This window comes from Manduca sexta, chromosome 22 (assembly GCF_014839805.1).
Source record: "Manduca sexta isolate Smith_Timp_Sample1 chromosome 22, JHU_Msex_v1.0, whole genome shotgun sequence".
NCBI classification, from domain to species: Eukaryota; Metazoa; Arthropoda; class Insecta; order Lepidoptera; family Sphingidae; genus Manduca; species Manduca sexta.
In genome coordinates, this window is record NC_051136.1 from 13,343,995 (window position 1) to 13,360,340 (window position 16,346).

Consider the following 16,346-nt stretch of genomic DNA (forward strand, 5'->3'; position numbering starts at 1 on the left):
TTGCCGTGCCCGTGTAGAAAAAAAATCATTATACCGAACTTTATTCGGACAATAAATATTTATGAATAGTAATTTTTTCGATTGTTTTGCATCTATAACTTTTTCCAAACAATTAGCCCTAAAACATTTAGACTACTTTCCACTCCAGGAAGACTCACGCAGGTGGATCACCTTTCATAAATCCGAGTGTCAAATAATTGTAACAAATAGTAAAGCGAAATACAGTACAAACGGCGGTAAACACGGAAAATAGTATGTAAACGCTGCGCCCCGCGCCGTCTTCAATCAAGCGGGTTTACATGGGCGAGTAGGTGGTATACTAGTAGCTTACTCGCTTGTAACTGAACTTGTAGATATATATACATGTTTTTTTATTCTTTAAGAGGTAGGTAAAAGCACAACTAGTCCATTAACTATAATATAACGACCCTGTTATCCATCCGATGATGTGTTAAGACCATAATAGTGTTTACTAAGTTATTATAATTAAGAAACCTAAGTAATGGCTTTGCTTGAATTTTATTAAAGAAATGTTTTCTAGAAATCTCGTAATTTGGAATAAAAAGCAATTTGTGTGCAACATAATTATGAAAACGCAACTGAAAGTACGACAAATTAACGATACCTTACCAAATATCATCTGCATTGTCGAATGTATTATTCTTTATGAGCTGGTAGTGTCTCTTATGCTAAATTATAATTTATCATGTAATAATATTATAATAATATACTATAGTATAACTCTAGTATAGATTCTAATTACATCATCTTTCAACTTTCTACATCTCAGTACAAGAATCTATCTGTATTTATCAATAATGCTTCCATTTGTTTCTTTTAATCTATAAATAATATTTTATTTTGTTGTCTCCCAAATAATGTAAAATAAAATTATAACTAATATTAAAAACTCAATTCTAATTTATAGTGATATGGCTATTTAATGTGATGGCACTATATACACAAACAAATATATGTAAACCTCCAAATAATTCAACTAAATTCCACAAACGCAGCACAAAGTCTCAAAAGTAGAGAACTTATAGGCGAGTGTGTTCGCTTTACGTTCCTTTTAGCCGCGCGGGCCACGCCAAATGAGTTTTGTTACCTGGCGCCGTGGGCTCTGTCTATCTGACGAGGGTGACACTTCACACTGTATCGAGTTAGATCTAGCTAGTTAAACTCGTTAGTGTACCCTGCCTTAGCTGCTTTGTAAAGTATTTCGAGACGACGTGCGACAAGAAAAATAGCAAATTTTTAATTCTGGTCAAAATTAGGCAGGTACCCATTATATGTGCCCTATGGATTGGAAGCAACTTAAAGAATTTTAACACGCTGTACCCTGTCGTAAAATATGACTAAATGGGGCTTAATGGGGGTAGAAGAGTAGGGCTGTTGGATCATCTAATACAATGAGGTAATCTCAAGAAATACAATACGGGTAGTTTGCATCCCGTTGTCCTAGTCGTTAAAAGCGTCTTCCTGAATTCGGGGGCTCCTGTAACCCCCTCCCTTAATATGTGAGACGGGTCGGGAGGCGGCATCGCGCAGATACAGCTCCGCGTAGCTATCTTTGTGCAACAGGATATCCCAGGACTGTGTGATATGCGCCGAAGAACGCCGCCGTGGGTTGTGGTTGTTATGCTGGTGTGTATACAGTGTTAGGTACTCGGCTCAATGCTATAATCCCGAGTGTAGAGATTGAGTCGTAAGACAAGTGAAACTAGGGCTGCCATCCGTCCGGAATTTCCTGGATTTGTTAGGACAACTAGGGTTTGAAGGGCGTCCGGGTGCCGTCTGGCAGGGGTAGTGTACAAGTGTCCGGTGTAACCTTTTTGTTGTCAGGGGAAATACATTTTTTTTATAGATGAGCGATAAATTCAATTAAATCTTAGTTAAAAATTCATTCATAATAACCAACAATCGTCGATAAATAGTCGACGATCGAAGGCCCCATGTGCCCTCGCGCGTTGCAAAAAATATTTTTTCAGAGGTGGCCGGTGAAAAACTCATATTTTGCCCAAATGTCTGGGATTTTTGCCGTATTTATCCGACGTCAGCAATTTAGCTGATGGCAGCCCTAGGTGAAACCTACGTTACAGTTCAACACATCCTTCCAGTGGCGGCAATGATAATGCGATTTTCTCCGCTATAAAAAAATAAAGGTATCCATAGTAGCCAATATAAAAACCAAGTTAACAATTAAAGTCCAACTACACTTATAAATAAATAAAAAGTATCAAACAAGTAAACATTCCTAAGTGAAACTATAGCCTAATATTATGTTTTATGCCGCTGTAATATCAGTGTTGGATCTGTCAATAAATGTCTACCTCGTGGTCAGTTCACACTGCGGCCTATAACAGCCCATGAACATTTCCCCTCTTCTCCAAAATATTCCCTCCCAACTCCTCCGGGCCCCTGTAGTCGCTAAGCCGTGGTATTCCAGTATCCCATTCACAGGTTCTCCCCAGTTGTGAATCCAGGGACGCCTACTCAAAAAAAAAAACCCTTGATAATCTGCACAATTATACCTGGCTGATTACTTCGGGCAATTACTTTGTATTTTTCAATTTACAATGCTTTGAATCTAGTTTATTTACTACTACAAATTGTTAGCATATTGTACTTTCTAAGATTTCATTTTACAATTGACTGACATCCGCCCATCCCTAGATCCCAGACAATTTAGACTAGAACAGAGAAATGCGAGATTTACTTAATTTACAATATGGTTTGGTTTCTCGTAACTGAGCTCATTCCTGTAGATTTTTTAACTTCAATAACTATTGTTTAAGTGTTTACGCAAGAACTGTTTATGTTTCGACTGTGCGTGTTTTGGACAGTTGTCACATTTTCGAAATATTTTCGTTGAAATATCATGAAATATGACCAGCTTGTCACTGTTGAACTTTTATTTTCACGAGGAAATTGCTCTTTCAATCGTTCTAGTGATTGACATTTCTTTTGATTATCATACAAAAAATAATTTTATGGTTTCAAGGAATAAAAAAATCACATTAGTATTTAATTTTCGATTTTTAATATACAATAAAGTGTATCATTCGTTTACTTCAGAACGTTCTAACTCACACCAACATACTCAACGTCGGTACTCATCAGAACTGAAGCTTCAAATACTTGTAACGCAAATATTAAACTAAGTTGCTCATCAAAAGTGAAATATCTGAAGTAAAATAAAACAATGCTACAGTGGGATGATGGAAAAACTTCGCCCACCAAGGCCTGAACTCCACCGCGGAATTGTAAGAATGAACTCTTCATATTTTTATACTAAATGAGATGAACCAGCCGTTTGCCTGGTGGTATTACGATTGCACATAGTAACGTAATGGTACGATAAAGAGGAGCAAGACATTTGATTACAAAGCAACTCCCCCTGACCCTTGATACTGAGACATAAGATTTGAAACCTTATAAATCCTCATGATTACTGGCCAGTGATTACTGAATACATCAATTAAACCCAAAATGTGTGGCGGTACAATCAATGCATACACCACCATCTCGTCAACATCGCCGGAACTGCAAGAAGATCGATGCATTGACACTGTGGTGATAAAAAAATAATAAATATAATAATATCAGCCCTGTATTATATACTTGCCCACTGCTGAGCACGGGCCTCCTCTACTACTGAGAGGGAATTAGGCCTTAGTCCACCACGCTGGCCTAGTGCGGATTGGTAGACTTCATACACCATCGAAATTCCTATAGAGGAAATTCTCAGATGTGCAGGTCTCCTCACGATGTTTTCATTCACCGTTAAAGCGAACGATAAATTCACAAAGAATACACATATGATTTTTTAGAAAAGTCAGAGGTGTGTGCCCTTGGGATTTGAACCTGCGGACATCCGTCTCGGCAGACCGTTCCACACCCAACTAGGCTATCGTCGCTCACTGTGGTGATAACGCATAGCAATCATCGCTAGATGGCGACAGACGATACTGGATTGCGATAGCAGAATTTTCGCGACGCGCAGCGCATCCACCTCCGTATAGGAACCGTTAGAGGGGCCGCTGCCGGTCAGGCGCAACATTTGCCTGACTGGATATCTATCCCTTCCATAGAGAAACGCAAGCATCTCTTCCCCTACAGCGGTATCTACCTTTACGCCACTAAAAAATACATGAGCGTTTACACAATACTGGTTGACGGCTGGTATCCACACACATACGGGAGAGTTAGCTCAGTACTTCCTATCCTTGAAGATACCACCCGCCCAGGACGAGGCGATTCTTATGCGCTCGGTCTACACACCGAATGCACGCCCATAGGAGACATTTGCCAGGGCCACACACAGTTGTATATAGGTTCCTCATAGTTGTAGATTCACGTTGAGGCGTAAAGGCCTTGCGAGCATTTCCCCCCTTTTCTCTCCCGCCCATCTTAAAGGGATTCCCAACCATCCGCCAATTTCCTCCATCTCCTCCGTGCTTCTGCAGTCGCTACGCCAGGGGATTCCAGTACCCCGTTCGTAGGTTTTTATCGGAGTAGACTGTACGGATGCCTACTCTAAAAAATATCAATGTATGACGTGACCACAAGCAGATACTTGATTTAAGAATACACCTTCCATTAGTGGCGAAGGGTTTCGAAATGGAACCCGACAACCGATTTTAGTTACTGCTAATATGCATAAATGCGGTCCGATTAATTATAGAATTAGATTTTACATAAGTTACGAAAGGGAAGACAGGCATCAGGTTATATGGACCCTTTGCCACTGCCCTCCATCGCGAAGGTACAATTGTAGCCTTTATTTCACAGAAAAACATGATTCTAAGGTAAATCGATGGAGTTTCTCTACTAGACACGCCGTATTTAGTATGTTATGAGCCAGGAGCGAGCATCAATCACTCCGCGATAACCGAGTCTCGGATTACCGGTGATGGAGCGGAACGTCTTCACACGTCGCGCGTCTAGACTGCTGATAAGCGCCTGAGGAACCTAATTTATGGGTTTTGTAATTAATTTCGTGTTATGTTGAGGAGAAAAGTTTAGAACATTGGTGTCACTGAATATTTGGTTCACTTCTATAGAGGCGGCTTAAAGCTATAGACAATCTGCGACCCGCTATGCTTCTGCCTACAGCCCCCTGAGATTTCTTATGTATTTATCCTATATTCCATTTTAATCATTTAATTAGGTAATGGATTTACGTTGCGGGCCGTGGAACCATAACTAAGATCTTTGTGGCCCTATAAAAAAATCTTAAGTACAGCTGGTTGAAAGAGTTCAAAATGATGGATTGAAGATGAAGTTGTTAGAAAATGACGGCATAAACTATTTTATATTACTCTCCCTGCTCAAGTACTAAAGAACTTGCCACAAAGCGGAGATGGGGATACAATCACATCGCGTGTTGAATTGAATGACTATGACAATGTATGGAAGACACCAGACAGAAACTGGCAAACGTGCTTGGCGTAATTCAACACGCACGCGTCCGATATGCGGCGTGAATATCATGCCACGAAGTCTGGCAAAGCATTATGTTGTTGAAAATCATTTTTCGAATATGGACATTCATGCATAAGTACTTCAAATATGGAATTGTTAAAACATTGGAAATAAACCATTAAAATGTTTCAGATACAATTTTATTTCGAGTTTACCAAGTATTTCTTTATAACTGACTACACTCGTAGCATTGTCTACCCTCAAAATGCCAGTTGTTTCAATAAAAAATATCGAATCGATACGAGCGCAAATGAAATACAACAATGATTATGAAATACATCATTCCGACAACATTGTAATAATAATTCTAGAAATAATATAAATTGTATACTCTTTAAACAACTATGAATTAGGTATTCTTACCAGAATGGAAGGTTTCCTCGTTGTTTTCGAATTTCTAATATTTATTTTTCAGACACTCAATAAAACATAAACAAATGATTCACAAATAACCTCTCCTAATATTAATAAAATAACAAACAATCCTAAACTTATCATAATAAGGAAACCAAAGGTCCGTTACGATGCAAAAAAATCCCATCACAAAATATGAAATGATCCGTTTTGCCTTCCCTTCTGCGCTCAATACACTTGGAAGTCCGATACCGTGCCCCCGATGTTTTATTCATGTTGAAAGGTCAAGCGAAATGTGTTACCGTATTGAATAAAAAATATACACAATAGGACTGACGGATTGTGAGATTTTTTCTTTAATATTTCTGTGTGATCGAATGGAGATGTTTATTGAAATGATCTGTTTTGCATTAGGTAGGTGTGTTAATCGGTTGTTCTGGTCCATTAACATATTACAACATCACGCTTTTTCAGGGGTAGGTAGAGGTGGTATAGTCATTTCGTCAGCTATGCCAAGTCCCAAGTAATAGGGGACGAACCTATTGACATTTACCGAACATTATATCCCAGAACTTGGGTATATTTGTTTGTAATCTGCAGGAATTCACAGAAGTGGCCCATAGGTGTATTGAAAGCAATTGTTAAAATTAATACCTACTTTTTCTGTATAACATCGCCTTAGTACTATAACTGTTTATTATTTATATATGTATATATAATAAATAAACCTTTCCAGAATCTGGATTGATACTAAGAAAAACCCAATCACTTTACTTGGCCCAAGGATCCTGAGTACAGTAGCCGTACTTTTTTATACATACGGCAAAGTGACCCCACTGCATCTGATGGTAAACGAAATGTGGCTCAGCGAGACAGTACTCCGACGGGAGATGATTATCCCTCGCTAATCAACACAATTATGTCGGCCTGTTTGAAACCAAATGTACACCGTCTATACCTGAAACGCGAAACACGTGGGGCACTATGGGGGACGAATAATACTGCATAAAATTTATTGTCAACTATCAATAGAAGCTATACAAAACGAAAAAAACGCATAGCACTACTATCAGTACAGCTTGAGTGATGAATAAAGCAATTTGGTGTCCGCGACACATTTTCATTCAAAATGAACGCATTCCTACTAGGGCAAATGCCCGAGTGCATTACGCGCTGAACTGTACACCCGTTAACCTCGCGCGGTACGATGGTAACACTTTAAAAACACGAAAAAAGAGATGATTTTGTTTGGCATCAGCTTGGATATCCAGGTGAGGTCTAGAGTGACACTGTGAATACATATTTAAATAAAGCAGGATTTAGATTGGCAATTAGATTACAGTAGTTATCTTTTGCACGATTTTTTACCGTGTAAACAGGCACGGAACGAACTGTTTCTGCAAATATTTAGCAGTAAACAGTAGTAGTAGTAGTAGTAGTTTTCGCAAATCTTTGGCAGGACTTACAGCTGAAGTAATGTACCGAAGATATCCTGAAAACATATATTTTTCACGTCTATTACTTTTAATGACATTTTTTTTCTAAACTAGACCTCTAAACCAAAAAAGATACAATATATTCGCTGTAAAACTAATAGGTCGATTGCTCAAATTTAAAAGATATTGACTTAAGGGTTCTATCATCAATGATTACATCATAAAGTCTGATTTAGAATGAGCATTTTTCTTACCACGCACGTGCGATTCTTTAAAGGACATAAAAAAGTTGGTTCGTGAACACGCACAATAGACAGGCAATTCCCCCTGTGTTGACAGGTTATAAGTACTTACTTAGCCTAAACATTAATCGTATATCATTTTCATATATTCTTCCTATATAAATATTTTACAGATAATAAAAAAAACGGTTTAATTGTATGATACAATAATCTCTGACGTTTAGTGCTATCAATCATTGTGTGCGATTATTGCCAGCAATAATCGCACAACAGCTCTCTTTTAATGAGGCTTTAGGGAAGCATCACTGCCATTTCGAGCGGGTATACAAAATAGCATGAAGAATGTACTCGGCCTTACCTTCGCAATTTTTAAATAATGAATAAGCGCATCTTTGCCTCCGCGCGGCACAAAGCGGCAAATGTAAAGCCAACTTTAATCAAATTTCGCTGTTACTATTGTAATGTAGGTTTAAACAGAGGATTGTCCCTACGGTGGGCAGCGGCTTGTCTGTGTCCCTCGTATCGCCGAGTCCATGAGCTGCGGTGGCCGCTTACGATCAGGCGGGCCGCTAGCTTGTCTGCCTATACTGGCATAATAAAAAAATAAAAGGTACCTATGTATCTTACAGAGGTATCTTATCTAGTCAAACTTAGTGAATACCTATTAAGACATAATCCGGATCCATTCCTCGGACTTCTCAATAACATTATCATAATACATTTATCTACCTAAAAGGTTTTTTCCGACCTCAGAATATTATATATAAAAACGAGCATAACACCTTAATTTTGTTGGTCTAAAGTATATGTAAATCGTTTTTATTAGTAGTCCTAAGGAGGGTTCACACCGTAAGTAACCAGAGCTATAATTTTACGGCTCTGGCTATGGCATTGTTTCCTCGTTAATGACATGTCAGTGTCCACTGACCCTAAAGATTATTGAAGTGGTATTCGTAATAATCTTTAGAGCTAAACCTAGTAAGGCTAATAATAAGGCATTGGAAAGAGGGTTCTTAAAAAACGATTTTATATATTTATTAAATAAATGAACTGTGACAGGTACATTAAATATTGTTGGAAAAATCCTTGGAGAATGCTACTCCTGCGGCGACTTCACGGCTTGGCCCGAAAACAAACATTTTTGAAATCTTTGTCTGTATAGTCAAGTGTTCCTCGTATTATGTTAAAACCAATCATACGATTCATAATCTAACAACTGAAATTTATTAAAAAATATTTTGATTACTTATAGGGTATCTGAGGGATGGATTGACACGGGAGAAACTAGACACACGCGTCGCGCGTATTTTGTGTTATATATCTGGAAATCTAAGATCTAAACCTGGCATAATTACGGAGTAAATGGAACTCTCTTGGACGGTTATAATCAGGCGAACAACTATCTCGTCTCGTCAATGTTTATCATATTTAAAAAAAATAATGTCCCGTAAAGTCTCTTCCATTAATTAATACATATACGCGGTATGTCTGTGGATAAATCCGTCGCCTTAACTCCGTGTTCAGCTTAGCGTTCAATTTATTATGAATTCATATGGCTAGACCCTTTGTCCGCGAGGGCCCGAAAATAATTACTCGCTTCACAAAAAGCCGTAAAAGGAGAAACTTGATATAAGTGTTATATTAATATTATAACAGTATTAAGCAGTACTGCCTGATTAAGGTGTTGGCAGAGAGTTTTGGCGGTATAACAACAATCACTAGCAGCGTATATTGCAATATTTTTGACTCTAACATTAGTTACCTATTGCGCACGTCTCTAACGATTTTTCCAAAAATATTTAACGTACAGACACGGTCAATTTATGCTCTGAAGTTTATATCTCTAAACTGATTACGAAAAGAGCATGCATAGAGTTTCATCCCCCTTCTTTGATAGAAACTGCTTTTCAAACTGGTGATTGAGTATCATTGCCAGAATCTAAATAATGTTTAATATTTTATGGATTGATGGACTCAAATGAATTGTTCCGTATGGAGTTTTTCCCTAGACATACGATCGATATCAAATCGGACCCAAAATATTTTATCATCTACTCGACGGTGAGAGGATTTTCCTCCTCGTTTTACGAAATATGCATAATGCATCGAGATACCTAAGTTAACATAGCAAGTGACAAGGCTACTTCCTTACCCAGGACAAAATGCATAAGAACGATACTAAACCCGCGTTTACACTAGACATCGATTGACGCGCGTTATCTCTGAGGAGAATATCGAATTATATTTAAAAAAAAAACTATATTATTCGACATCGCGCGCGCGCCATCTATACGACACTAGCACCATATCTTTAAAAATCAGATTAAAAATCCCATTTTTCCCATGGGAACAAATTACTAGTATAAAAAAGAGCCATGTGTTAATCCAGGATATTGACTATCCATGTGTCAAATTTCATCGAAATCCATTCAGCTATTACAACGTATATTTCGAACAAACATCCAAACACAAACTTTCACATTTATATAATATTAATAAGAAGCAAGATTGTTTCCTCATATTGTTCATTTCATATTAGTATTAGAAGAAGAGTGCGGACCTACGTCACCTTGCAGCTCAGATTCTATAGATAAAATAGAGATGTGTCGATGACTGTCGATGTTTTATTCGTTCCCATAATGGTTAGCGGAAAATACCTGGAGCTCTCGATGCAATTGAACCGTTCTATAATTTCATTCAGCTTATGGAGATGAAACTGATAGAAGAAACGAGTATTAGCAAGTCGAACGCCTGATATTAACTATTAAGCGTCACGTAAGATAATAAAAACATGAATGCATAGCTCTACAGTCGCTATTTTAGCAGCCAAGAAACAGATATGTAAACATTGTTTTAGGGAAATCGTAATAGCAGTAGTTATTAGACATTATAAAACTTTTGTTTATATGTACCTATCGTATCGCTTACTCTCTGACGAGCGGCATGCTCGTCTCGTCATTCAAATCTAATACATATCTTTTTACGCTTTACTTCTCAGGATGGCAATAGTACCTGTTACTGTTGTTATTTCTGTGTATAAACGCTTTCCACCAGTGGCGAAGTATGCAGGTAGGTAGTAGGAATTTTTGGAAAGGGAAGCCGACAGGAATCGTGTTATAAGGACCCTTCGCCATTGCTTCCCACACAAGCGTTCAGATCATTGTGTCCCAGTGTGTACACACCCTAAACTTAAGATTTAAATCAGTGTAGTTAAGTTACAATGTAGTGTTAATTAAGTGTCCTTCAACGGGAGTGTCGAGTTACCTTAATAAGCTTTACGGAGTTAAGTGTAAGATAAGTAGAGCTCACGGAGCTTGTGTAAGCTGCGGATTTGGGTAAAAATAAACCAGCTAAGGAAATTCCAGCGGTAATGTGAAGAAATGTCTGGGGAATTCTTAGCTTTTTGTTTTTCGTGATGCATTATAAAAAGCAGCGAAAGCTCATTAGCTTTTGCTAGTGGGAAATGGAAGGAAATTAAGTCGCGGGTTCAATGCCCTTAGAATACCAAATGGGACTTTTCGTTTCATATATACTTCACTATACTTTGAGCATCAACTATTGATAATAAATTTTTAACTTAAAAATAATTCACTCATAATTTTATAAAATAATCACATATAAAATAACAATGAATATCGTGCGTCGGGAGAAAATAAAAAATACTAAAACCACGATATAATCCGAAAATTAGTTTAATTTCAATGTCTAACATTCGCGTAAACATAAGAAATCATTAAACAATTAATATCTACAACAATTACCAAGAATAATTAAAAACCTTTGATCGGGTCGTCAACCCAATGTAAAACTCGATCTGAATAACGATCAAACTATTACAACTGAAGATGCTTCTGTTGGAATATAAATTTGAAGGGCGTCTACCTCCACCGCGACTTAAGCTTGGTTTATATTTAATCTCTTTAACATGAGGGCGATCAAATGGTATATACAATTATTAAAAGGGCTTCCATTAGTGGAGATATTAATGTGAAAGATTGCGGTTTTGCATTTAAGTCTTATTATTGAGATATTTTAAACATTAATAATCGTTTAATATATATGAATTTATAATCGTTTAATTATACTTTTGTTAAATAATGGCAAGTGAGTATGTATCACCGTATTTTCTATTTATATTTATCCCTAAGCTGCAGTATACAAGGCGCAATAGTTTCTTTTTGAAGGAATTATGCCAGTGTTATATAAAGAATGGTTTATGGTGAATGTGTATGTGAATGGTGATTTAGCAATATTATTTCTGTCGGCACCCTAATGCCGATCGGATGAACAAATACATCGCCGCATTGTGCCTCACATTTCACGTATTTCCAAACATTTTTTTTATTTTTGTTTTTGAAACGGTATGGATTTTTTTTGGGAGTTTTTGTAGTTGCATGCTCTGGATATTTCCGTCACAGGTTTCCCGTTGAACTCCTTCAGCTGGCTGAGGATGGAGTCCAGAGAGTCTACTTCGAAAAACGAAATCCGTTGTTTCGGATGACGGATCGTACATTTTCTTACTACGAAGTGTTACGGATCCGATGACGGATTCGACGATGGATCCGTAATCGGATTTTGACACTTATGACATTTTTACTTTCGTCGACCGCACTATGAAAACACATTTGACATAAAATACTTCGTTTCTGCGTTCGGATCTTAGCGTCAATTTTACGAAAGCTTTAATCCTTTCGTTTGATTTTCGTTTGGTACTTTAGAGGTTTTAAAATTGCTCAATAACTCCTGTGTGAAGAATTGTTGCGATAGGAAAGTGCTGGGCGAAGTTGGAAGCGTCTCTAACTGCGTAAAACCTTCGTAACATGGAATTTGTAAGAACTTATAGGACTTTGCCACCCCTTTTTGAAACCATCTGCGAGGATATAGTTCCACTAATTCCTCCAAAGAACATATACGGGGAATTGATACTACCACTAAGGTAAGCTACAGAAGAAATATTACTTTCTACCTTTTTCAAGAACCTAGCTGGTATTAGTATATGTAGTATTCTTAACGTCTAAATGATCTTGTTTTTGTTTTTTGATGCATTGTACTAAAATGTATATAATATTTGTCAATTTCATATTTTGACTGCGCTACATTTTTATTCCAGGAGTTGTTAGGGAGCTGTGGAACTAAGTATAGATGGGTCCATGGCCCAGCAAACAGTCTCGAGTGCCTCAGGCAAGTGTCTGAGTCAGCCTCATATATTCACTAAATTTATAAAATTTATACAAAACCGACAAGAAAGGACTCTTATTAAAGAACAGTGAGTTAATAGATATTAATTATTCTTATAAAGTACCTAAGTATCATCCACATAGCATTAGCCTTTAATTTAAGATAAATTTAAACACTTTATTTACTTAGGTTAAACAAGCCATTAAAAATTTCTCATTTTTTTCATAAAAATGTAATTCCAGGCAAATGTATGTGGGTGCATTGACTGCACCCATATAACCATTAGAAAACTTATGAATTTTATGCCATCCTTTGTACAAAGTGCCTATGACTTTGAATTTATCAGACTCCAGTACTTCTTTTTTTTTCAGTTCAGTCAATGCGAAGGACCCGATTAGAGGTCCGCCTGTGTTGCTGGGCGTACTCGTCGTGGTACTCTCCTTGAAACTGTTAGGTGGAATCATAAGAAAAATGTTAATTGTTTATTGTAAACATCCTAACACAGGGTACATAAATATATGTGTTCTTATTCCTACTGGGATGAAAAATAATAAAATTCACAGAAAGATTCAATAAATTTTACCGTAAAAACCATGGTGTATATCGATGGGCAAAACTAATGATTTCTTTAATAGATCAAACCAAGGAATTTACTTGTTATTACACAATAACTGCCTTTGCAATGAAAAAGATCATTTGTTTAAAGCGAATAAATAACATTTTATTAATAAACTTACCGATACAGTAAATAAATTTTACTTGTAAATTTCAATTCCAATTTGTTGTGATTTTCGCCAGTCAACTTGTCAATGTCCATCAATTGTCAAAAATTCTAATATTCTATAGATTAAAACACAATGCAATAAGACCGTATATTGCAAAATCAGCAAAAATATTTGTTATTTTGTAACTAATAAATATTTAGAGTTATGAAATAATAGTTATATTACAGAAAACCTAATTAGACATCCAATTTATATGTTTTTTTCACAAGAATATCATAATAGGTAAAAATTTACGGTTTTTGAAGATATACATCTCTAATCCGACACAATATTTTCATTCGAACGATTGTTTATGGTTCCGAAAGGAACTATGACGGATCCGAAGTAATTTGGTAGTACGGTTAAATCCGAACTTCGTCGTTTCTTCGTTTCGGAACAACGTTTCGGTGTTCGTTTTTCGAAGTAGATCTACAGCAGTCCGAGAACGGAATCGCGAATCTGTAGTTGTTCCCTCATACATATGTATATTTTTACGATGAAACTACGAACACAATATCTATAAAATAATATTATACACTCGTTTTACCTTTACTTATAAGCTTTAATTATACTCCCTAAGTAGTTCTGATACCTTTCCTTCACAACATACTGCATACAAAAATGCGTACATTTCACTTATTTGTGACATTATACGTAGTTCTATTGTGACTGAGAAGGCATTTGACTCCAGACTTAGTAAATTTTTTTGTTATAAGTACATCTTATAAGGTCTATCATTTATTTCTTTCTCATTTACGTGGAATGTCCTCTATATCTCCCAACGATAACACCCTGTGTTAATACTTAGCTTCGACATCCCCAGTCCAGCACACATTAATGATTCATCACGTGATACAGGCGGCACTCTAAATACCTCCGCGTCAACTAACTTACAGATTCGATTCCCTCACGGTCCGCATTCATAGCGCCCTAACTGCTTAACTTTTAGCTTCAACATACCGGAATACGGTACAGAAGGTTTTATTTATTATAATTTTTATATATTTTCTGTATATCTTTTAGTAAGTTACGTCGAATTATAAATGGTTGTCATTGTAAGGGCTCCTTCAAACTAGCAGTAACTACGCCGTAAAGTATGTCCAAATAGAAAAAAAAACGCGCGACTGACGCGCTGCAGTCGCGCAGTTCTTAACGGCAAATTGAAGACGCTCTTAAGTCTTTTACATTACCGTCGCTTATATTATGACAATTCTTATGGATTTACGAAGAAAGGCCTTTTAACGTCAGAGAGTCTACTTCGAAAAACGAAATCCGTTGTTTCGGATGACGGATCGTACATTTTCTTACTACGAAGTGTTACGGATCCGAAGACGGATTCGACGACGGATCCGTAATCGGATTTTGACACTTATGACATTTTTACTTTCGTCGACCGCACTATGAAAACACATTTGACATAAAATACTTCGTTTCTGCGTTCGGATCTTAGCGTCAATTTTACGAAAGCTCTAATCCTTTCGTTTGATTTTCGTTTGGTACTTCAGAGGTTTTAAAATTGCTCAATAACTCCTGTGTGATGAATTGTTGCGATAGGAAAGTGCTGGGCGAAGTTGGAAGCGTCTCTAACTGCGTAAAACCTTCGTAACATGGAATTTGTAAGAACTTATAGGACTTTGCCACCCCTTTTTGAAACCATCTGCGAGGATATAGTTCCACTAATTCCTCCAAAGAACATATACGGGGAATTGATACTACCACTAAGGTAAGCTACAGAAGAAATATTACTTTCTACCTCTCTCAAGAACCTAGCTGGTATTAGTATATGTAGTATTCTTAACGTCTAAATGATCTTGTTTTTGTTTTTTGATGCATTGTACTAAAATGTATATAATATTTGTCAATTTCATATTTTGACTGTGCTACATTTTTATTCCAGGAGTTGTTAGGGAGCTGTGGAACTAAGTATAGATGGGTCCATGGCCCAGCAAACAGTCTCTGAGTGCCTCAGGCAAGTGTCTGAGTCAGCCTCATATATTCACTAAATTTATAAAATTTCCACAAAACCGACAAGAAAGGACTCTTATTAAAGAACAGTGAGTTAATAGATATTAATCATTCTTAGAAAGTACCTAAGTGTCATCCACATAGCATTAGCCTTTAATTTAAAATAAATTTAAACCTCTATTTACTTAGGTTAAACAAGCCATTAATAATTTCTCATTGTTTCATAAATATGTAATTCCAGGCATATGTGGGTGCATTGACTGCACCCATATAATCCTTAGAAAACTTATGAATTTTATGCCATCCTTTGTAGAAAGTGCCTATGACTTTGAATTTATTAGACTTTAAACATAATATGTTTTCTTGTTTCAGAATAAAATAATTAAACAACTACTAACTCGCTAGAGCTGCCATAACCAACACTGCATCACGCATGGAAGATTAACTACCAAATATATGTTATTGGAAAATAAAACATTATTACAATCATTTTTGTATTCGTTTTTTTAATTTTTATTCATTTCTTTTAACTCTCTCAGAATCCCTCCAGTACTTTTTTTTCAGTTCAGTCAATGCGAAGGACCCGGTTAGAGGTGCGCCTGTGTCGCTGGGCGCACTCGTCGTCGTACTCTCCTTGAAACTGTTAGGTGGAATCATAAGAAAAATGTTAATTGTTTATTGTAAACATCCTAACACATGGTACATAAATATATGGGTTCTTATTCCTACTGGGATGAAAAATAATAAAATTCACAGAAAGATTCAATAAATTTTACCGTAAAACCATTGTGTATATCGATGGGCAAAACTAATGATTTCTTTAATAGATCAAACCAAGGAATTTACTTGTTATTACACAATAACTGCCTTTGCAATTGAAAAGATATTTGTTTAAAGCGAATAAATAACATTTTATTAAT

General features: G+C 36.6%; 1 long non-coding RNA gene across 1 annotated transcript; it reads left to right on the forward strand.

Annotated features, from left to right (window-relative positions):
* Nucleotides 1–14,805: 14,805 nt before the first annotated feature.
* On the forward strand, nucleotides 14,806–15,894 carry LOC119190210. Its single transcript, XR_005112813.1, has 3 exons — nucleotides 14,806–15,184; nucleotides 15,359–15,515; nucleotides 15,799–15,894. It is a non-coding gene; the product is annotated as an uncharacterized LOC119190210 (long non-coding RNA).
* Nucleotides 15,895–16,346: the final 452 nt, after the last annotated feature.